This window comes from Lepidochelys olivacea, assembly GCF_965140295.1.
Source record: "Lepidochelys olivacea isolate rLepOli2 genome assembly, chromosome: 9".
NCBI lineage: Eukaryota > Metazoa > Chordata > Testudines > Cheloniidae > Lepidochelys > Lepidochelys olivacea.
The window spans coordinates 26,054,870-26,077,522 of NC_140419.1; the positions used below are offsets into that span (position 1 = coordinate 26,054,870).

The following is a 22,653-nucleotide window of genomic DNA, read 5'->3' on the forward strand; positions in this document are numbered from 1 at the left end:
CTCATGTAAGGGGACTGTTGCCCCCTTACTAACATTCAGTGGGGGTGTTTTGGTTGTCTAGCTCCCAGTACTAAAAAGGGGGAAGGGTCGATAAAGAATCAGGACCCTGAGACTGACAGCCTCCAGGAACAATGGGGAGAGGCCAGTGCTCCAGGTCAGCCTGAATGACAGGGCGAGCAGGCTAATCAGGGAGTCAGGAGGCCAGGGAGGTCCCTTCCTCGTGTGAGTTGGAATTGCCTGGGTCAGACAGAGTGGGGCCGAGCTAAGGGGAAAGCAGGGGCCCAAGCTGAGCTGTGCCAGATCCAGTGAGAGCAGACCCTGTCCTGGGAGCAGAGCTGCAGCCCCAAAGCCAGAGGCACAGCCCAGAGAGAGCAGACTTGCCCTGGGAGCAGAGATGCAGCAACCAGAGCCAGAGGGGCCAGAAAAGCAGCCCAGGAAGCAGGTCAGTGCTGGAAGCAGAGTCACAGAAGCAGCCTGCAGAGCAGACCTGCCCTGGGAGCAGAGCTGCAGCAACCAGAGCCAGAGGGGCCAAACAAGCAGCTCAGGGAGCTGGAGGCAGAGCAGCAGCAGTGCTGAGACAGAGTGGTGCAGCTGGGGCTGGAGCAGTCTGGAGCTGGGTGCGGTGAGCAGCTGGGGAGAGCGAGGGGGATCCTGGGCAGCAGGCCCAGCACAGGGAGATGCCTCAGCCAAGGGTCTCTGCAGGCCAGGCGTGGATTGTAACCCTGACAGGGCGGGGGCGATACTGGGAAGAAGGGTCCTACCACTTAGAGCTTGAGAGTGTGTGACCACCACCAGAGCAAGTGTCCAACCCACAGCATCCCTGCAGCACGGCCGCGGCCGGAGAAGGAGGCCTGGGACTTGCACAGAACAGACTGTGAACTGCCCTGACATTCCAGAGACACTATTTGTGATGTTCCCTGACACAGAGCGGGTTGATGACCTTTAACCTTTCCTGTTTTTCCTTATTGTTTTTAAAATTAATTGTTGATTAAATAACTTGCATTTGCTTTAACTTGTATGTAATGGTCAGTGGGTCAGAGAAGTGCCCAGTGCAGAGAGAGTACCCCGGAGTGGGGACACCCTGTCCTAGGTGACCACAGCAGGGTTGGGGGTCGAGCCCCCCCAGGAATCCTGGGCCCAGCCTCGTTGGGGTTACGAAGACTTTGCCAGACAGGAGAGTGGAAGGGGAGTCCTCAAGGGCAGGGAGGCCACTGGGTAAAGGAAGTGGGAGCAAGGACTCAGATCCTTTCGCTAGCCCACTTCAGCGGGGTAGTGCAGAAGCCAGAAAGTTCCCCACAAGAGCAGGACTGTTCCCCCGCTTACACTCAAATGCAAGAGCAGCAGCAAAACTAAATCAGTGAATGCTCTTCTGATTAGCTAATCTCTGTTCTCTCTGGTGTTAATATTTAGGCAGAAATCACTGTGTTATATATGTCATGGTAAGAAACTAGAGAAATACACACTGGTCATTAAGCCTTAAATTAATAGTTAAATTATCCAATTTAAAACAAGACCAATAGTTCTGACAGGAATGGAAAGCAAAGCTCATCATACAAAGTCATTATGAACTAGACACATTGTGATTAATTTTTCAAGGCTATATATTAAAGTTTGTACTTTTGTATCATTGGTTTCTTCATGCTTTAATCCCAGGTCTGTGAACCAGGAGATTAGGTGAAAACAATTTGTTTAGCTATTTGTCAAATCTGTGTGCATGAAGCACTTAGTATTGAGAGCTACAGTACCTGCTGTTAATGCTTCATTGTATACGACCACCATCAACAATATTAACATATTGGCACAGAGGTCTATGGGGATGACCACTACTGATAGATTACCCAATTTGAAATGTAAAAAGATTAATGTATCCTTTTGTTATCTAAATATATAAAAATGAAAGGGCTTCCACTGACCTTTGCTAAAAGACATTAAAAAAATGAACTCAGTCATTTTTCTACAGGAGGGCAAAGTGGGGAACCTATTTAAAAAAATTTGGCCTAGAATAATAGGTTATATCAAGGAGTTTTGGCACTGGGGTCAGGACATGCTGCAAAAATTGGATGAATATTGCTATATAACTCATTAGTTGGCTTTGAGATCAACACCATTTTTTGAGAACAGCATGCATTTCTAATCAAACATCCCTAGGGAAGAGGTAGGGTGGCCTACTTGGACAGTACACTGGACCGGGACTCAGGGACTTTGGAGCTCTCTGTAAATAACATAATTCATTGAGGGTGGGTGGGTCTTTAATTTTGCATGGCAGGGTGTTTGTTTCAGTATCACAATGGGTGCGTGGGTCTTGAAAAAAAGTAAAAAAAAAATGCGTTATATCATTTACGGACAGCCCCTTTGATTCTATTCCAATCTCTGCCACTGGCCTGCTGGGAGATCTTGTAGAAGTCACTTCATTGTTCCGTGCCTCAGTTTCCCCCTCTAGAAAATGGCAACAATGATACAACAATACTTATCATTCTATAAAGTGCTTTGAGATGTAATGATGAAAAATGCTCTAGGACAGCTAGGTATTATTAGTGTATTATGCCAACATTTTCATAAGGGGATGTTTCATTTAGCAAGATAAATTATAGAGGATCTTTTTATGATCTCTCAAAAGAAAATTCAAGGTGAAATTCACCACTGTGCAGAGGACCAGAACAAGGTCTATAGAAATTCCTCCTAAGCCTTCAAAACAGAACTTAAACGAAATGTACATGGTTCATAGGACTGTGCAGATCCTCTATACAGGGATGAATTTCTTCCTTGCATACTAGGGCCATATTAAAAAGGGGGGATACTTCTGGGCTTGTTGACTTGATTTTTGTGGGGATTTTAATTACTTTTCAATTGAAACACATTTTATTACCGAGGAAACCACAGTGACATACTTTCCCTGAGGTGACAAAGATACATACACATGTTATTCCTAATTTTAGAAAGATGCTGCTGAGGCAAGATGCAGCCACAACTTGGGAAGCTTCTGAATCACCGTAAGCGGCAGCGGAAAGGGGCACTGCATCTTTAAAGGAAACAGATTAGCTTCGTAGGGGGCAAGTTGAAGAAACATCTGTAAAGACTGATAATAGATTCACTTCCTGAAATTCTGGTAGAACTAATACTGTGTAAAGCAGGAAGTGCAGGCTGCTCATCTGAAAGAAAAAGAAAGAAAGCTATCTATGGGAAACAAAAAGCTGTCTGAAAATAATGGGTCAGATTCACTACTGCTGGCATCAGGAGGTGTAAATGACACCTTGCAACAATGAAGTCCGCTGCATTCCAGGAGGTATACCCGCTGGGCCAGCAAGCTACTTCCACCAGCTATGGAATTTTTGCTGGGGGTTAGCACCTTGAGTTGATTATCTGGATACAATGAGGGGATGTGATGAATCAGGGTATCCCCATCTGCTCTGGCTATGCCCCTTTCCCAGTCATTGTCCTTCTCCTCTCCCAGTACAAATGAGACTGCAGCTGCTTAGGGCTGTTGCAATATCTTTGTAGACAGACTGTTGCCTAGCTAGACTCAGTGTCTAGCCTGCTATTTTATAATCAAAGTTTGTATTTTAGAAATAAGGTTTAGTCAGAGATAAGATCCATTTCCCATAGGAATCTTGGGAGACATTCTGACCCAGTGAAGATTATAAGAGTTTTGCCATTTATTTCAGTGGGACTAGAATTTCACCCCCGTCTTATTTTAATTGTATTGAACAATACCTTACAGCCTGGTAGGTAAGAACAGTACTACCTACATATATTCTCTGCGTAGAATCCTCTGTTGTTCTTTAAACACATATCTCTTGCTAAAGTGGAATTGCATAGCTCTCAGAGGTTTTGGTTCACAAGGTCCACATTTCCCTGGGGCAAAGTGCCCTACTTCTCCACTAAGGGATTTGTGCAAATATTTATTATTATTATTTCTCCCTCAGAATTTGGTTCACATGGACTAAGTGCCCTTTGAGATTTGCCTCAAAGATTCAGATTCAAATACAAAATACAAGCCAAGAGTATCCTCTTTTGCTTATTTTTGAGTAGGAATGAGAAACCACACCAATGTACGTGTTATATCAGAAACCATAAATCATTCTAGGTTTGAAGATAGGGCTGAGGGCCTGGGCAAATCTTTAGGTAAACCCAACCTGAGTTTCAGATTTGGAATAAAACCCCATAAAAGGCAAGTTTCATTCTGGTTTGGGATTTCCTTATGCATGTGTCAAACAGCTCTACTGCAAGCCATGGACTGCAAGCTTCTGCCATTAATTATTGTCTCCAAAAAGAGTAATTATGGAAATGACATTTAACTGCCAACCAAACCAACTTGTTCTGAGGTTGTGGCTTCTTGTGGCACAACCAGACAAGATCACAAAAGGGTGACTTACCTAGATTGAGCTGTAGAAAAGAAGCCTTGATGCTCCCATTAACATTACTTGGGATTGAACTGTTCATCATGCCAATTATTGCCTCTATATTTCACCAGGACAGATGGGTTAACTTTTAAAGTAACTGGTTATGAATCTGGAAGAATATCGGAGCTAGTCAATCCAGAGCTCAGAAAACAACCCCCCTGTTTAGGATACCAAATATTTTGATAAACCAACCCTTCTACTCAAAATACCAATGTTTTCATGGGAAATCTATGCTAATCTATGATTTCACTGAAAATTAGGGCTCTGCTAAAATGCAATTATAGAGCCTGGGAAAGGTAAACTGCCCTCTCTGTGCAGGGAAAAATGTTTAAGAAAAGCCCCCCTTCTTTATGACATACAGTGTAAAATATTTAAAACACACATTAGTGAGGAAGAAAGCATCACACAAGGTAAATAATATTCTAGGGGTACAAGTGAGAAAATGTTGGGGGGGAGGGGGAATCACCTGATATGAACTGTGTGCAGAACTTTATCCATCTATCGGTATATTTATTTATTTGAAGGAATGTTGGAATTTCTTAAAATATTTTAAAGACTAGGGTTAAACTGTCCCACTTAGGCACTGCCCATAGTGCAAGGTCATGAGATGCTGTTTCTCCACACTGCAGAGCACTGGGAGACATTCTACGTCTCCCTGGGTTCCCAGGCATGCAGTGGCTTCAAAGTCTGCTGCTGCACCATTTTGTGGCGTGTTTACATATCTTCTGTTGGTTGGTGTTTAGAAAGAGGCAGAGTCCCTGCCTCCTTGCCACCCTTCTCTACTCCTTTTTCTCTGAAAAAATTCCACCCCCCCCCCATTCTCCCCCTGCAGCGTCTGGTGAGGTGGACCTATGGCCTGCTACTGTGTTCTGGTATCTTTGATGGACAACACTCACTCTGTCCCGGGATGGGCTTTTGGATTGGGAGTTAAACCACCCTGCCCACCTTGTAGCCGAGAGCAGGAGCAGCAGCAACATGCTCCTTGAGGATTACCAACTGTGTACTCATAGTAGAAACATGACTCAAAAGCCCCTTGGGAATGGTTCCTACCCAGGCCCAGTTTGCTACAACAAACCAGGAGACGAACTAGAATTTAATTTTCAAACTGACCCCCCTCCTTTTGTTTTTGCAGGCATAGTTTTACAGTCACAGTGAATGACTCCCACAATTTTGTACCCACAGTAAATTGCCAGAAAAGAGCTGAATGAATTGTGGGTGCAATATTGTGCTTTCAAATTTTGAAGCCTGAATGGAATAAATAGGCCCCTGGCTTTTTCAGATTCTCTCAGAGAGCACAGAGTTTTCTGCTGCTCTCTCTGAGACAATAGAAGATCCCATACCATGATTTACTCAGGAATTTAAGGATATCATCAAATCCTTCGCCAAACAATTCCAAGAGAAATTCTATAAACTTATCTATAAGGAACCTACCCCAGGGACATGCTACATGCTTCCCAAGATACACAAGCAAGCAAACCCAAGCATATCCATATCATCTGGTCATGACACTCTTACTGAAGGAATATCAGGATTCATAGAAACCAGCTTTAAACTACTCACCCCACAAAGGGGCTGTTTCCTCCAGGACACAACCGACTTCCTCCACAAACTCTGCAACATTAACAACCTCCCTCAGAATACCATCCTTTCCATCACTGATGTCATCTCCCTGTACACCAATATCTCTCACAATGACAGCATAGATATTTACAAGTCAACCCCTAGATATCCATCCCAAATACACCCATTTCATCCTCACCCATAACAATTTTACATTCAACAACAAACATTTTGTCCGAACCATGGGAACAGCCAGGGGTCCTAGAATGGCTCCCCACTGTGTCAACCTCTTCATGGGCCACCTTGAAAAAGAATTTCTGGACAAATGCACCATAAAACCAATGATATACCTGAGATACTTTTGAGATTTTCATCCTCTAGATTGGGGTGGGGGAGAACCTTTTTTCTATCAGGGGCCATTGACCCCTAGAAAAAATCAGCCAGGGGCCACACACAGCCCTGCGGGGGTGAGTGGGGGGAGGGCGGGGGCTCGGGGCTTTCCCTAGGCTCTGGGGTGGGGCCAGAAATGAGGGGTTCAGTGTGCAGGAGGGGGCTCTGGACTGGGGCAGGAGATTGGGATGGAGGAATTGAGGGCTCCAGCTGGGGTGTGGGCTCTGGGGTGAGGCTCAGGATGAGAGGTTTGGGGTGCAGGAAGGGACTCCAGGCTGGGGTCAAGAGGGTTGGAGTGCGGGAGCAGGCTCAGGGCTGGGGCAGGGGATTGGGGTTCAGGAGGGAGTGTGGCTCCAGCTGGGGGTGTGAGCTCTGGGGTGGGACAGGGGGTTGGGGTGCGGGTGGGGGCTCCCTGCCTGCCCTAGTTCTGTGCTGCTCTGCTCCTGGAAGCAGCCGGCATGTCCCGCCCCTAGACGGAGGGGCCAGGCAGCTCTGCGTGGTGTACGCTGCCCGTGCCCACAGGTGCCGCACCTGTAGCTCTCACTGGACGCAGTTCCTGGCCAAATGGAGCTGCGGAGGCGGTGCTGGGGGCAAGAGCAATATCCGGAGTTTCCCTGATCGCCCCTCTGCCCAGGGGCTACAGGGACATGCCGGTGAGCTGGCACTCACGGTTCTAGTCCTGCGGGAGTGGGGAGTGGGAGCGCCAAGGCTTGGGCTTTCGGCCCACGGCACGGAGACTTGCCGCGAGCCGGAAGAAATGAAGCAGCGGGCCGGAGGATCCCCACCCCACTCTAGATAGACAATTTAAACTCCCTATTAGATTTCCACCACAACTTCAACAACCACAATCCATCCATTAAACTCTCTCTGCAACACTCCTACACCAGCATCAATTTCCTGGACACCATGATCAGCTTCAACAATGGAACCTTACAACATCTATATACAAGAAACCTAGGGATCACCACAACTACCTTCATAGATCCAGTAACTACCCCAAACACAAAGAAATCTTATCTACAGCCAGACACTCAGATATCACAGAATATGCTCTGAGGAGAAAGTCCAGGACATACACCTTAACACACTCAAAACTGGCTTCACCAAATAAGGACACTCTACCAGAGAAGTAGATCACATCACAGAAGGGCCACCCAAATACCCTGAGAGAACCTGCTTCACTGGAGAAATAACCCCCCCTCTGACCACACACGCCTAGTTGTCACCTACCACCCCACACTGGAGCCTATATGGGATACCAATCAACCACAACCCATACTCAGCAGGGATCCCATCCTGAAAAATCTTTCCTGAACCCCCTCTTCTGGCTTTCAAACACATACCCAACCTCTGCAAGCTCAGAGACCAGGACACATCAACTCAAAGGAGATGTGTATAGCAGGTGAGGGGTAGCTCAGAACACAGCAGGAGCTCAGAGACTTTGAAACACAATGTGGCCTTGGCCTCAACCTAGCTGGCTTTATAGAGCGTTAGAATAGAACTTATAACTGTCATTGTGTGACTGATCATGCTAATTTGCCGGGAGCAACAGGCTGCAGGGACACTGTGTCCTTCTCTATTCTCACATGTGAACATGTGAATACTCTGTACTCCACATACAGTGGTCAGTGGAGATAGAGGTACATGCATTCAGAAAGGAGAAAACAAGCCTTGGAGGCGCAGCTAAAGGAATTACCAGCGTACCAGACTATACCAGCACTTGGTTGCCTAGAAACATCCTGGAGCCTGCTCTGATGATATACTAGGGTTCAATGGCCTATTGTATTTTCTCTGCTACTGCCTTTGCTAGTACTCCACAAAATCAGAAGTGATGAGGGAATGGATGAATGTCAAGTGTTCAGAGCTTCTTCTGTTCTAATGAGCACCCACAATTGTGTATGCTTGTACTGAGCTTAGCTGAGCCTCCTGTTCCTAACCTTCATTGGTTTGGGAAGATTATTAAGAAGGTTTAGACAAGGCAGCTCTGGCACCACTGAGTCCTCATCCTCCCTTGACATTATTAGACTATTTTTAGGCCTGCAATAGGGCTCTCAATGCAGCTGATGCCAGTGGAGCTAAATCAGCATTAGCAATGATGGGGAATTCTCCCCAGGGTAGACAAGACTCCAGGTTACTCAGAAATCACACGGGGTAGTTTAGTGCTGCCAAAGTATTAGGTTACTGATTTTAAACGTACACATTCTTTCATATCAGCTGGAGACGGAGATCTTGAGCAACAAAAGATTTTGTGAGTCAGCAGAATATACAAATTAACTCCCACAAAATAACATACTGACATATTGAGAATAGCAGGCATTTAACTACAGTGATTTGGATCTTCTAGTTATTTATTTATTTATTTATTTGGAGTTTCATACATAATTGAACTGAGCAACCTCTTCTATTCAATTCTGATGTATGAAAATATTGTCAGACCATGCTCATATTTTACTGTTCCTAAGAAAGACACTACAGTACTGACCACCTGCAGTATCTCACAATATCCTTTCACCGGGCAGATATAGCCCCATCGAAAGCAGCATTTTGTGAACCCTTCTCCCCTAGTTGTAAAGCAGACAGAATAAACTTTTATTCGCCTTTTTCTTTATTAAAAATTTTTTCACTCCACACAGTTTTATAACCACCATTACTTACATGAATGCATTTCACTCAAAGGCCTAAATAGCGGGGAGTCAAGTCCAAAGTGTTAGCTTCAAATGACACAGTAAAACCCATGGTCTTTCAGACTTCAGTTAAAGAAGGAAACCACTACTCTTTACTCCCACCTCATTCTTTTCTATTCCTTGAACAAATGTCAGAAGTGAAGCTATTCTGTGTCACCAGTAGATTGCTTCAAATTGTCTTGAAACCCTTTCAAAGTGGAAGAAGTCAGGCACAATTTGTGTTTTCATTACTCAGAGCGAGACTGTGACCTTACACTCAGAGGTGGCATGTAGCGGCACATCCCCAGGAACGGAACAGAGAACCAATAATGACTCTGAGCCACATTTTGCCCTGGAACAAGACAATTCTCACAACACGCTCAGATTCCACTGAAGCAGCATCAGGCTGTATTCTGAGAACACAACACAGCACCTAGCGGGGAAGGACCCAGGCAGCTGTTGTCTCGAGCAGACACTGACTGACACTTGCTGAGTTCTTATGTTAGTCTAACAGGAGTAAGCTATACTAATTCAATTACAAGCCCTACACAGGTTGCATGACTTCTTTACACATTTCCTTCCATGCTACACCCTTAGACTGCACCATGCACCCAGCCAGCTGCTCTCCTCCAATTCCTCTCTGTTTCCTCTCTGAGGTGGGAAGAATCGGGCGAATAGCTCCTCACCCACCTCCGACCATAGTCAGTCATAATATGAACAGAGCTAAACAGTAGAGCAAGGAGAGGTCTTACATCCCTAACTTCCCTGTATGGCTGAGTAAAGGCTGTGACAGTTCAGCCCCGAGTGAACAATGGGCACTGCTGGGTTTTTCCTACAAAGGCAGCCGCTGGTTTATGAAAGTTTGGGCTTTATAATTCTTTTAATAAATCTTAAATTGTCTCATTTCTAACATCAGAAAGATGGAGTTGAGTAAACCTAGATGAACGTTTTAGGCTTTTCTGAGTGGCTTCTTGTGAGTGTTGCCACTAAATTTTATTTAGTAGTCTTCCCCAATAAAGCACATGGTTTCCAAAGGAAGCAGACTAGATAGTAAATGCAAAATTAAAAAATAATAACGTTTGCTTCTCTAAGTTCAGAGCTTCCACAAACATGCAAGGCCAGATCCTCAGCCAATGTAAATTTTGGGCACTATTTAGTTTTCCATGAACACTTGAAGGCAGATTTCCATGGCATATTCAAATTTTGAGCAGGGATTGGCTACGTGATGCAAAAAATTGAATGGTTAAAGTAAAACGTTATCTCTTATGGCCCCGATTGGCTGAGCCTGTCCATGTGCTAAAAAGGGTCAGCAGAAGCCATTCTCACTTGTCTCAGAGAAACCAGTGGGTGTGGTAATGTTTTTTATTGGACCAACTTCTACTGGTGTGAGAGTCAAGTTTTCGAGCTTATACAGAGCTCTTCTTCAGGTCTGGGAAACTGAATCAGAGCGTCACAGCTAAATACAATGTGGATCAGATTGTTCAGCCTAAGTAGTTAACACACATTTCAAGGCACCATTCAAGGTGAAATGGCCCATTAACACCCCTCCAGTCATAGGGAGGAAATGAAGAGAGGGGAAGAGAGAAGCAGCTGTTGAGCGGAGTTGTTAGTGGGTTGTAGATTGTTGTAATAAACCATTATTCACACCGGAGCAAGGAGTCATACCAAAGTAATACTGCAGTGTAGATCAGGGTTCAGTCTTTTGGGGTGCTCAGTATAGCAGCCAGCTGCTAAAGGAGCCTCTGCCACTCCTGATACCTTCTGGGGTCAGAGGTGAAGGCTGCTTCCTATCCCCTGGAAGACAGTTATTGAATGCTGAGGCAGAAACCCTCCTGTTCTATTGGTTAAGTGGGACTTAAAGAGATGTTAAGGAATCTTTTTATTAGCACATTAAATGGATTATAAGTTTTAATATAATGCCTCACAGCTAGAAGAAGACAAAGGTAAGGTCTTTGTGGGCTGGCTGAAGCCTCTGCAGAGAGAGGACCAGGAAGAAGTGAGGGATTAGGCACTGACAGGCCATCAAATCCTATAAGGACAGCAAGGTCACCCTAACTGTTATGTAGCTCCCACCGATGTAACTTACCCACTACACCAACTTAATAACTCCACCTCCGCGAGAGGCATAGCACTTAGATCAATGTACTGTAAAAGCTTTTTTTACCTGGCACTTTACCAGCTGGAAGACTCTATAAACCACCATTTGTGGTCTTCACTGAAAGCCCTGTTATAGTCTGGTTGGCATGAGGTCAGCAGGCTCCCTACCTGGCTCCGCGTGGCTCCCCGGAAGCGGCGACATGTCCCTGCTGCTCCTAGGTGGAGGAACGGCCATGAGGGGTTCGGACTGTGGGGGGGGGGTAGGGGGGGTGAGGGTTAGGGCGTGGGAGGGGGTGCAGGGTGCGGGCTCTGGGAGGAAGTTTGGGTGTAGGAACGGGTGCGGGACACAGACTCTGGGAGGGAATTTGGGTGTGGGAGGGGGTGCGGAACACAGACTCTGGGAGGGAATTTGCGTGTGGGAGGGGGTGCAGGGCAGAGGGTTGGTGTGCGGGAGGAGGTTTGGGGTGCCGGATCCAGGTGGCGCTTACCTCGGGTGGCTCCCCACAAGCGTGACATATCTCTGCTGCTCCTAGGCAGAGGCACAGTTAGGCGGCTCTGCGCGCTGCACCCGCCCCGAGCACTGGCTTCGCAGCTCCCATTGGCTGGGAATCGCAACTGACGAAAGTACAGTGTAAACATAGCTTAAATGCCCCAACAACAACTGTGTGGCTGAAACCAGACAATCACTACACTCTTGAATGAACTCACAGGAAAATGATAAAAGACAAAATCACTATATCACCTGTAGGTAAACACTTCTCACAAAGCAATGACTCTATATCTGACCTATCAGTTCTCATCCTCAAAGGAAACCTGCACAACCCTTTCAACAGATGAGCCTGGGACTTTGCTAGACACTAAAATTATGGACTGATTAGAGACACTGTATACAGCTTTATGTAGTTGAAAGAGCTTCTCCTATCAACATAGCTGCCACTTCTTGTGGAAGTGGATTAACTATGGCGATGGGAGAAGCTCTTCCATTGCTGTAGAAGTGTCTTCACTCAAGTGCTACAGTGGTGCAGCTGCACCGATGTAGTGTTTTAATTGTAGACCTACCCTTAGAGATTTGGTCTACACTACCAACTTATGTCGGTATAACTACGTTGCTCAGGGGTGTGGAAAATCCATATATTTTGATTTTTAATTTTGAAACAGTGTTTTGTTTTGAAATTTACGTTTTTCTTTCTTTCTTTTTTTTCTTTTTTTTTTTTTTTGTTAAAAACAAATGGTGAAAAATACTGAAAAATGATCCAAAATGAAAAACTTGGGGAAAAAATATTTTGGATCAAACAAAACATTTTGTCAGGTTTCAGAGTAGCAGCCGTGTTAGTCTGTATCCGCAAAAAGAACAGGAGTACTTGTGGCACCTTAGAGACTAACAAATTTATCTGAGCATAAGCTTTCGTGAGCTACAGCTCTCTTCATCGGATGCATTGAGCTGTAGCTCACAAAAGCTTATGCTCAAATAAATTTGTTAGTCTCTAAGGTAAAACACTTTGTGCAGCTCAAAATTATGTAAAAAAATTTGGTAAGAAAAAAAATCAATATAGTTTTGAACTGAACTAACATTTTTTTGGATTGCCTCCCAAACGGAACAAATCAATTTATTTGCTCAGCTGTGTGTGTGTGTGTGTGTGTACACTACTATATTGTACTGAAAGGAAACACACTTGCTTACTTGCCCAAAATAGTCTGAGCTAGTCAAAGTATCTTAGAAACAATTTGTTCATCAAATTTGACCTTTTATTTTCTTTGTGAATGGTTTATTGTGAGTATTATTCTCTCAAATCATCCATTATTCATAATTCTTCAGACAATTTAACTCAGAATATTTCACCTGATGGAGGTTTAGTGAACTATATTTCATTGTGTATGCAGAATGCAGTGTTCGCAATTCAGCAATGACTTTGTGACTGGACACAAGTCACATGTTATGGTTTAGATTCCTTAACTGTGTTCCTAATTGTCACGAACAAGAGGTTAGGACATGAAGAAATAAACAGGGGAAATAATGCTCTTGGGAAATGGTACACTTTAAGACTTAACAGAAAGATAAACCTGGCAAACTTTAGAACATTTGAATTTTTTTTCTATCCTCTTTTGCTTCAGAAGGAACATTATATACACATCTATGTCCTGGCCACAGGACTTGAAATAGCTAAGCTACTTCCTTCCTGACTGAAGCAAGAGGAAGTCTTAACTGCTATATTTACAATTTAGCAGACTTTACATTTAATTTTCTCTTGTCACATTCAGACCTGGAAACGGTGTACATGGATAGTCCTAACTGCTTGAGAGATAGGGCTCTGACCAATGAGCTACTGTGTATTCCTCCTGTCCTCTACATAATCACATGTATCTGTCATATGCATGGAATGAATGAGCTGGTCTCCATTTTACATTATGTTGTCAGTCACAAGGCATTCAACACACCACTTGTTCTTTGTGAATGGTGTTCCTATGTCCTTGCTGTATTATCTATCGGCCTTGGGCATGGCATCCAGCGGAATACTCTTATTATTGTGTTAATTGCATGATTTCTTTATTTATTTTTCATTCTTCCATACCTTCTTTTCCTGTTGACAAACTTCTCTCCTTCCATTTCCACTTTCTTATCCACGAAGAGATGTCTAGAATGAGTTTTCAGGCAAATGATCATTTGCAGCAAAATACTCCAAATTTCTGCCATCTGTGAAAGTTTTTGTGGCAGTCATTCCAAGACTCAAAAAAAAAAAGGGGGGGGGGGCAATATCATCCCATAAATACGAGTGAATAGATCAGTCATCAGTTCAAGGTCCAACATCCATAGATATTCATGAAAAGATTCTCATTAACCTATGAGTTGGATCAAGCCATTATCCATTAAAATACTCAAATCCTTTTTCAATTATTTGCCCAGGTCTAGGTAACTGTCCTATGCTGCTAACAGCTATTACTGTTCCCTTTTACATAGTTCCAGGGGAGGAGAGCATTTTTAACTCCCCAGTTGTCAGGAAGTTCTGAGTGGCCATGATGTGTGGGCACAGTACAGGGTGGCCAAAATTTTGCTACAGTCAATTTTACTCATTGAGTGAAAATAGTAAAATTTACCTTTCCTAAAAGATAATGCTTTTACTTTTTGCCTATTGCATATTTGATGATCCTCAGCAAACTTGGTTGCCCACCAAAACTGGTAAAGATCATTCATTTATTCCATGAGGGGATGCAAGGTCAGGTACTTTTTAATGGAGATCTCACTGACTCCTTTCCCATTTCAAATGAAGTCAAACAAGGCTGTGTTCTTGCCCCTATACTGTTCAACCTTTTCTTCACCCAAATTCTCAACCATGCTACAAATGGGATCAACAGCGGCATATACATCAGATAGAGACATGATGGCTCAGCCTTCAATCTTACAAGGCTTAAAGCAAAAACAAAAGTAACAGAACTACTAATAAGAGAAGCACTCTTTGTGGATGATTGTCCCCTCCTAGCACACACAGAGGGAGATCTCCAGTGCATTGTAGATCGCTTCGCTGAAGCATCAAAATTGTTTGGCCTCACAATAAGCCTAGAGAAAACTGAGGTGTTGCACCAATCATCTTCATAGCTCCATGCAATATCCCCTAGCATATACATCAGTGGAATCCAAATAAAACAAGTTGGCAGTCTTACCTATCTCAGCAGCAACATCTCCAATGATGGATCTCTTGACAAAGGGATCACGAACAGGATACAGAAAGCTTCTCAGTCATTAGGAAAGCTACGTAGCAAGGTCCTGAAATCCCACAACATAACCCTCTCAACAAAAATAAAACTTTATCATGCTTTTGTGCTCACATCTCTCCTTTATGGCTGTGAGACCTGGACACCGTACAAATGGCATCTCAAACAGCTAGAGGCCTTCCATCTGCGCGTCATAATGCGGATCTGCTGGCAAGACAAAATTACTAACCTGGAGGTTCTCCAAAAGTCAAATACCATAAGCATTGAGGCTATGCTGATAAAAGCCCAACTATGCTGGGTTGGACAAATCATTAGGATGCCTGAATATCGACTCCCCAGAAAAAATTTCTATGGAGAATTTGCACAAAGACATGGGAATCAAGGCCACCACAGAAAGCGCTACAAGGACAGTATCAAAAACATCACACACTTTGGTGCAATAAAACCAGATGATGTTGAGAAGACTACATCAAATAGAGCTACATGGCGAGTCACAGCACTCACAGCTTTCCAAGCCTTTGCAGAGGACAGAAATAATCGACTCTTAACTGCAAAGGAAAAGTGTCATACCACTGCTATAGCTACCAAGATACTCACCAATGACTTTGTCTGCCTGATCTGCTCACGAGCATGTGTGTCACGCTTTGGACTACAGAGTCACTCCAGAATCCATAAAAAGAAAGAGCATGAAAACCTCATTGTTGAACTGACAGACTATGTAAGGATTGCATATTTGCTAATTTCAGCAGATGCCCTAACCAAACTTCACTGAAGCAGAACGTTAGCAATGCCAGCAGTTATTTCCTGTCTTACTTGATTTGCATTGTCTTCCTAACTCTTTAATGATGCATTTTGTGAAGGGAAGGTGGTGGAATTTGCCGGTATACTCAGCTGCCAATACTGTGGTCACCCCAAGTTTAAGGCTTGGTCTACTCTACCACTTGCATTGAAATAACTTATGTTGCTCAGTGGTGTGAATAAGCCATGGGCCACCCCCTTGAGCGATGTAAGTTACACTGACCTAAGCACCGGTGCAGACAGTGCTATGTCAATGGGAGAGCTTCTGCTGCCAACATAGCTACGACCTCTCATGGAAGTGTATTTATTATGCTGATGGGAGAGCTATCTCCGAGCCACATAGAGCATCTTCACCAGACGCACTGCAGCTGTGCCATTGCAGTGCTTCTAGTGTAGACAAGCCCTAAGTGAAACACTTCAAATCTTTACAACATCCTGCTCACCACAGCTTGTCTGCTACTCTTATCTCAGTGAAGACGATGACTGTTACGGAAAAATGATGTCATATTTCTTTAGTGTGTTTCCTATTTTATTTTATTTCTCTAGGCCTGTATGATAGCCATTAGAAAAGGAAAGCCAAATTATGCCCCGATAAAACTTGTGAAAACTTGTTGTTTTACATGTCATTAATATTTCATGTTTTTGACTTATTTTTGTTACACATTAGCCTTTCAGGTTGATAATCTTGCAATCCTGAAATATCTTAAATATTGTAAAATATTCTTTAGAATCATAGACTCACAGAAGATTAGGGTTGGAAGAGACCTCAGGAGGTCATCTAGTCAAACCCCCTGCTCAAAGCAGGACCAATCCCAGCTAGATCATCCCAGTCAGGGCTTTGTCAAGCTGGGCCTTAAAAACCTCTAAGGATGGAGATTCCACCACTTCCCTAAGTAACCCATTCCAGTGCTTCACCACCCTCCTAGTGAAACTGGTTTCCTAATATCCAACCTAGACCTCCCGCACTGCAACTTGAGACCATTGCTCCTTGTGTCATTTGCCACCACTAAGAACAGCCCAGCTCCATCGTCTTTGGAACCCCCTTTCAGGTAGTTGAAGGCTACATAACAAATCCTGCTTCACTGTTCTCTTCTGTAGACTAAATAAGTCCAGTTCCCTTATACAATGGAGAACTAGGTACATGACCTACATAAAGAATCTGTGCTTTTAGGCATTAGTTTGCAAATTCAAAACCTACATTTATCATAGCTCATTTCTTAGTCCCATAGTAACTCTATGAACTGTGAAGAGGGAAAGGATATATATAGTATACAAGCATGTACTGTTCTACTATATAATGCATGAACACCAGCACTTGCTTTGTTGTCGAGAGACAACAGAATAGTCATCTGAAGCCATTGAGGCAGGAGCAGGATTTCCCTCTGAGGGTGTCAATCAAGAGGAAGGGCCTCAGAGGACGAGCAAGCTAAATGCACAACGATTTGGCCATGGCAAAGAAAAAGGAGATTGAAAGTGGGTTGCTGTGGATATTTCGTACAATGGCTAGAAAAAACTTACCATTGCCCCTGTTTACCATCCCATCAGCCACTATGGTAAAACAAAGATTTTATACCTGCAAACACTGTATGTTAATGTCTCAAACACTATCACTGGCAATGATCTGTGTGTGGGAATAGCATGGGGCTAGCTTTCTGTGGCCCATTACAGCTGTAAATCACAATGGCTTAAGCACAATATTTAGGCCACATTTTAACAAATGTAATATGCATGCTAATTTCATTGTAGTTCCCCCTCCCCTTTTACATTGTTTGAAAACATTTTAAAAAACAAAAAATTTAAAAGTCAAATTTTAAAAAGGCATCTATCCCATTATTTTAATACATAAAATAATTCAGACTGTTCCCTCTTCCATTAGAATGATTCCAGCAGGGGAGATGTTTGTGTTCCGTCTGTCTTCGCCAGTGAACTAAAATTTCTCATGCAAACTCAACCCAAAAACAACAGCTACGATTCTCTTCACAAAAGGTTGCCACCAGCAAAGCAAGCATATGCAATGCATCCAATTATAGATAAAGAACATACATTTGTGCTACTTCCCAAGCTTCCATAACAGCTTCTTTAAATAGAATCATGGAAGGCACAGGTGATGAGTGTGCCCACAAGCCAACTGTCGTTATGTCAGTCATGCTGATCGCTGTCTTCATGCTGACAATTAGTGGTTTCTCAGAGTGGGCATTGTGCCTAGTTACATTAGTTTATCACTCCCACTGAACTAAAACAAACGGGTAGTGACTTTGCATGACACTAGATTAGAATTACAGACTGGTGCATATGAAGTAGAGACCAATAAGAATAATCACAAGGCTTGATGATATGCTATTGATTGTACGGTAGCTGCCATTGCTATTAGGGTAATTGTTGGGGTTAACTGCAGTTTCAGGCGGAGAAATATATTTAATCCATTTTATATCTACTAAGATACATTAGATGGAATTAAACATTTAGATGTATTTATTAAAATAAAATGGTTCCATTTTTTAACAACGTTCTTGTACTGCAATTAGACCCAGGCAGTTCAGCTATGCTTCACCAATCATTCTAATATGCCCTCATCATTGCATCCATCATGGGGGGAGATTTTCCAAGGAAAAGTAAAACCATACTTCTTTAGACTTTGATCTAGAACAAACAAAAACAACAGGGATTTTGAAATATTTAAGGAACTGCTCAGGCAATGATATGCTCAGCTGATCTCAACAATGACGTTTACACAGTACATGTAATTAAAAGTGTCTTTAGTATCAACATAATTAATCTCAGAAGTTCAGTATTCAAAGAGCTGAGGAAATAGACTTTTGCAGCTCATTATATATCTTGCAATTATATAATGAAGACATCATTATGTGTCATAATAATTATTCAGTGTCAGAAAAGTTCCATATATTTAGAAATAATCAAAATAGTGGGCCTAAGACAGTTTGCTTGCAAGCCTAAGGGGGTACTTTTAGAGAGACTCTGGCTGTAACTGTGTCCTAGGTGCGGGGGGGGGGGGGGGGGGAAGAGGGGAAGCAGGTCTGTTGCCTTAGGGAGAGAATGAAAACCTTTCCCTCTGACATAATTCCCAGGGAGAAACTTAACATAGCCATAGCACAGGCCTAGGAAAGGACAATGAAAAGCTGAGCTGTGGGGTTGCTTACAGCTGTTTAATTTCTGTTTTTTTCTCATGGGGGAGCAGTATATACAGCAGTGCATTAGGTTCCCACAACAGGCTTGCTGGGCAAACAAAAAACAAGAAGCTTCTAAAAATCCTTCAAGATATAAACATGCTGGCAATTTGAATCTGAATAGAATCTCAGCTTCTTCTCATAATAGTTTTCAAGCATCGTGGCATCACCCAGTAATAGTGCTAATGCACTGTCTACATTTTTTAAAATAAATTAAGTCAAAGCAAAAATAGTTATCTCTATTAGTTACGCACCAGTTACTGTACTTTGGTATTAAGAATGGAAGTGCATGGGTGATGCTTCACTGTGGGGGGATGGAGATGCCTCAAAGTGTGGCATTGCAGACAATGCTATTCTTGTTCCAGCATCTTCAAAGCATTAAGCATGAAAACTAACAATTAATCCTTCTCCTCAGCAGACGCTATGTAAGCTCCCTTCCCAACATGCCCTCTACTCCCCACATTCATGAAAACTCTTCTCTCTGGAAGATTAACTTGTCTAAGGAGAGGGTGACTCTTCCCCCAAAACACACGCACGTTCATGACATTGAGGTCTCTTATCATTTTGGTCAGTCCTTCAGATTCCAAGGGCACTGAGTTTATGCCGAATGCATAACAAGCAATCATTGTTGAAAGCCTGGGAGTTCTAAGTTATACAGGAGTATGTAGGCCTTGTACTTGTTTCTTGGCTCTTTCCCCCCTCCCCCCCATTATTTGGGGAATTCTTAAATCCCTTTATAGTAAACCCCCCCCAAAAGAATACCCATTATTTCATATTTCTCTAATTACTTATGACTGCTTATCTAGGTATCTTATGGCCTTCATCACCACAATATTGGAGCACCTATGTCTCTCAGGATAGTAAGTTAATTCGTGTCATAAATTAAAAATACATGCTTTCAAAAGAGACTGGATGGCTCAGGAGATTGGCAAGAGGATGGAAACACTTTTTACTTCTGGGTCAGATCATGAGATCAGTAGTAGCCCAGATGAGTGTTGAATAAAAAGTATGACCACTGGATGGCTGTTCCTCAGTGGCCAATGTGAAATAAACTGGTAGGTCTGAAATCAAGTTCCTAGTGAATGGGTATCCGTATCTCAGAAACTGCCTTCACACTTGCACTCACCCCTATCAGGATTGAGGCACACAGTGCAAGGGAGCTCTCATTGTCATTGTACATACAGTACCTCCTCTGTGAACAAAAAGTATTTTGGCTACAGTGCTGTATTCATCCAGCATATAGAAGGCTAGTCATTTGGAACCAGATGTAATGTAATCTTCCTCTCCCCACCTCCAATTATAGCTTTGTTATCAATATCATCATTATCTGTAAGGAACATTTTCAGTGATACAAGGAGGAAAACTGCTAGTATAATGAGAAGAATAACAATCAACAGAACCGCAACGTGGCCCTTCACCTTATGCCTGATGAATGTCATACATTTGTCAAAAGTGAATGTGAAAGACATTGCAGGAATCTGCCAGTGTGCTGTGCAATTAATGAAACACATTCTGTGACATGAACAAAGCCCACCTGTACTCCAATAGCTCATGCCAATCCACTGCTGAAAAAAACTAATAAAAAATCCTCCCTGTTGTAAGTGCTGCTGACACCCGAGATTTAAAACAAGTTACTCAGCAAGCTGTAGTTTCAAAAAGGATCTGTTTGGGGCTGTATGCTTCTGGGGACTGCTAATGTGTTATGGAGACTCTCCTCTCTAAGGATCAGCTGAAATCTGGCCCAGGCTTTGTGACCAGAAATAATCACCATCACATGGTTATTCCATAGCCTATGAGAAAGGAGTCTGAAGATCTTAATCTAGGTCCAAGAACCCTTTGTCTCTATGTTATTGGGCGAGGTGATGGAATAATGTGTGGAGCAATGATGGGCTTGTTTAATAATAGACGTTAAGATTTTAAAGGGTGAGGTACATGGAGTTTTCTAATTACGTGCCTGGCTTTACATTTATATATAGAAATACTGTCGACTTGAATTTTGTTAAGCACTAAGGGACTCAAGGGACCATTTGCGATGGACGGCAGGAAAGTCATGTCCTCTCTTATGACCACTCTGTAAATTGGAGGCATTTTCAAAACTGATAGTGGGAGTTTCTCAATCTTTTAAAAAACTATGCTACCTCTGTGCCCTTTTAGGTCATCTTGGTGCTCTGGCTCCATCTCTGTGCTCAGTCATCAGGTTTTACAGAAAGCAGCTGTTATATAAAGCTATGGTAGCCAGCCACTACTGTGCCACTTGTGAAATGCAACTGGTTTCCTCAACTTCCCCAGGACCACTGGCACTAAGCAGGAAGCCATATTTGGTCCTATGGGTGCACACTAAGTTATAGGAAGAACCCACAGAGAGCCAGGAAGAGTGCAAGGTGCTCCTAGAGGATGTGGTCAACCTCTTTCTTCATTTTAGTTTACTTGCCTAAGCTGACTGCAGGTGAAATGGTGCAGAGAAGGAACATGCTCCAGATAAGGGGCCAGTGCAACATAGTTTCACCCAAAATCCATGTTTCTTGTAGAAATGCAAGACAGTGTCAGGAAACATCTTCTCACAGCAGCATGTTGGAACACAACATCACACTGATCAAGGGGCTGAGTCACCTACAATACACTAGGCTGTACTCTGTGAACTCTTAATGGGCTACAGGATGGGAGCTGGTTGTGTACTGGCCAAGAACTGAGGGCACTTGACTAATTTTTCAGGTACTCAAAACAATAAGCTCTGCTCAAAACAACCACCCTGACCACTTGAAATCAACCATGTACCACATTCAATAATTTACCTGCCATATTTGCACTCCTATTGTTCAAAAACATGGTGCCTCATGGAAGACTTCTAGCTGAATGCCAACTTCAGAAGGAGCAGGGAAAGTAGGAATTTACCCAACACACAAATGGTATCCGGGCTACCTGGATGTACCAGATATCTGCTTATCTCAGAGTCAAAGACTGTGGAAAGATCAAATGGATCAGTAATAACTTTCTAAGAAACTAACTGGTGGCTCTTCTGCTCACTCCCTAATGCCTTGCTGCTACTGGCAGAAAGCAGCTCCATTTACTGGGCTGAATGAAGCAAATTTGTTAATAGTTACCAAGAGGAGGCAGGGCTTTACTGGAGGTTGGAACACTCATATGGTGCCAAGTTTCCAAACCCAGATATGAAAATATCTCTGTCTGTAGCCTAGTGTGGGCCGCCCTACCCTCAACCCCCCCGTGCATATGCAAACATCATATTTGCATATGCTGATGATCTCTGCATATGCAACAGTACTCTGAATAGGAGAGAATTTTTCAATGACAAACTGAATATCCTGAGCAAGGCAGGGCTGAAACTGCTACAGGAGGAGCAGGTGGCCAGGATATGGAGCAGGTGTCAGCGTGTACAGTGAGATTAATAGCAAAAAGGCACATTGTAAAAACCCAGTTTCACAGGGGATGGGTGGGATAGTTGCCCCCATTCCTGGAGGTAGATGCCCATTATGACTTTCAGCTGCATCCACAGTCCTGCAATGCACCTGAATAAAATACACAAAAATAGCAGCTGTGGAGCCAGATAATAAATGAAGTCAATGCAGTCAGGGCCCAGTCAGTGGCAGGAAGCCAGAGGACGAAGAAAAATGGAGAGAACTACACAGCCGAACCAAAAAGGAGATGACAAAATATATGGCAGCCCCAGAAACTGCAGGTATCAGACCTGATAGGGCAATCCTACAGGGCAACTGGGGAACCAAGCACCACAGAAATGGCCACCCAAAACCTAATTCAGCACCAATATAATGCACAAATAGATCTCCACATCTGTGTAATCTGTTGAAACGGGGGCTTATACCTCACCCCTGCATG

General features: G+C 43.4%; 1 protein-coding gene across 1 annotated transcript in view; it reads right to left on the bottom strand.

Annotated features, from left to right (window-relative positions):
• LOC311526538 (uncharacterized protein) overlaps window positions 1–22,653 on the bottom strand; it is a 101,781-nt gene that overhangs the window by 78,731 nt on the left and 397 nt on the right. The window lies entirely within an intron of this gene.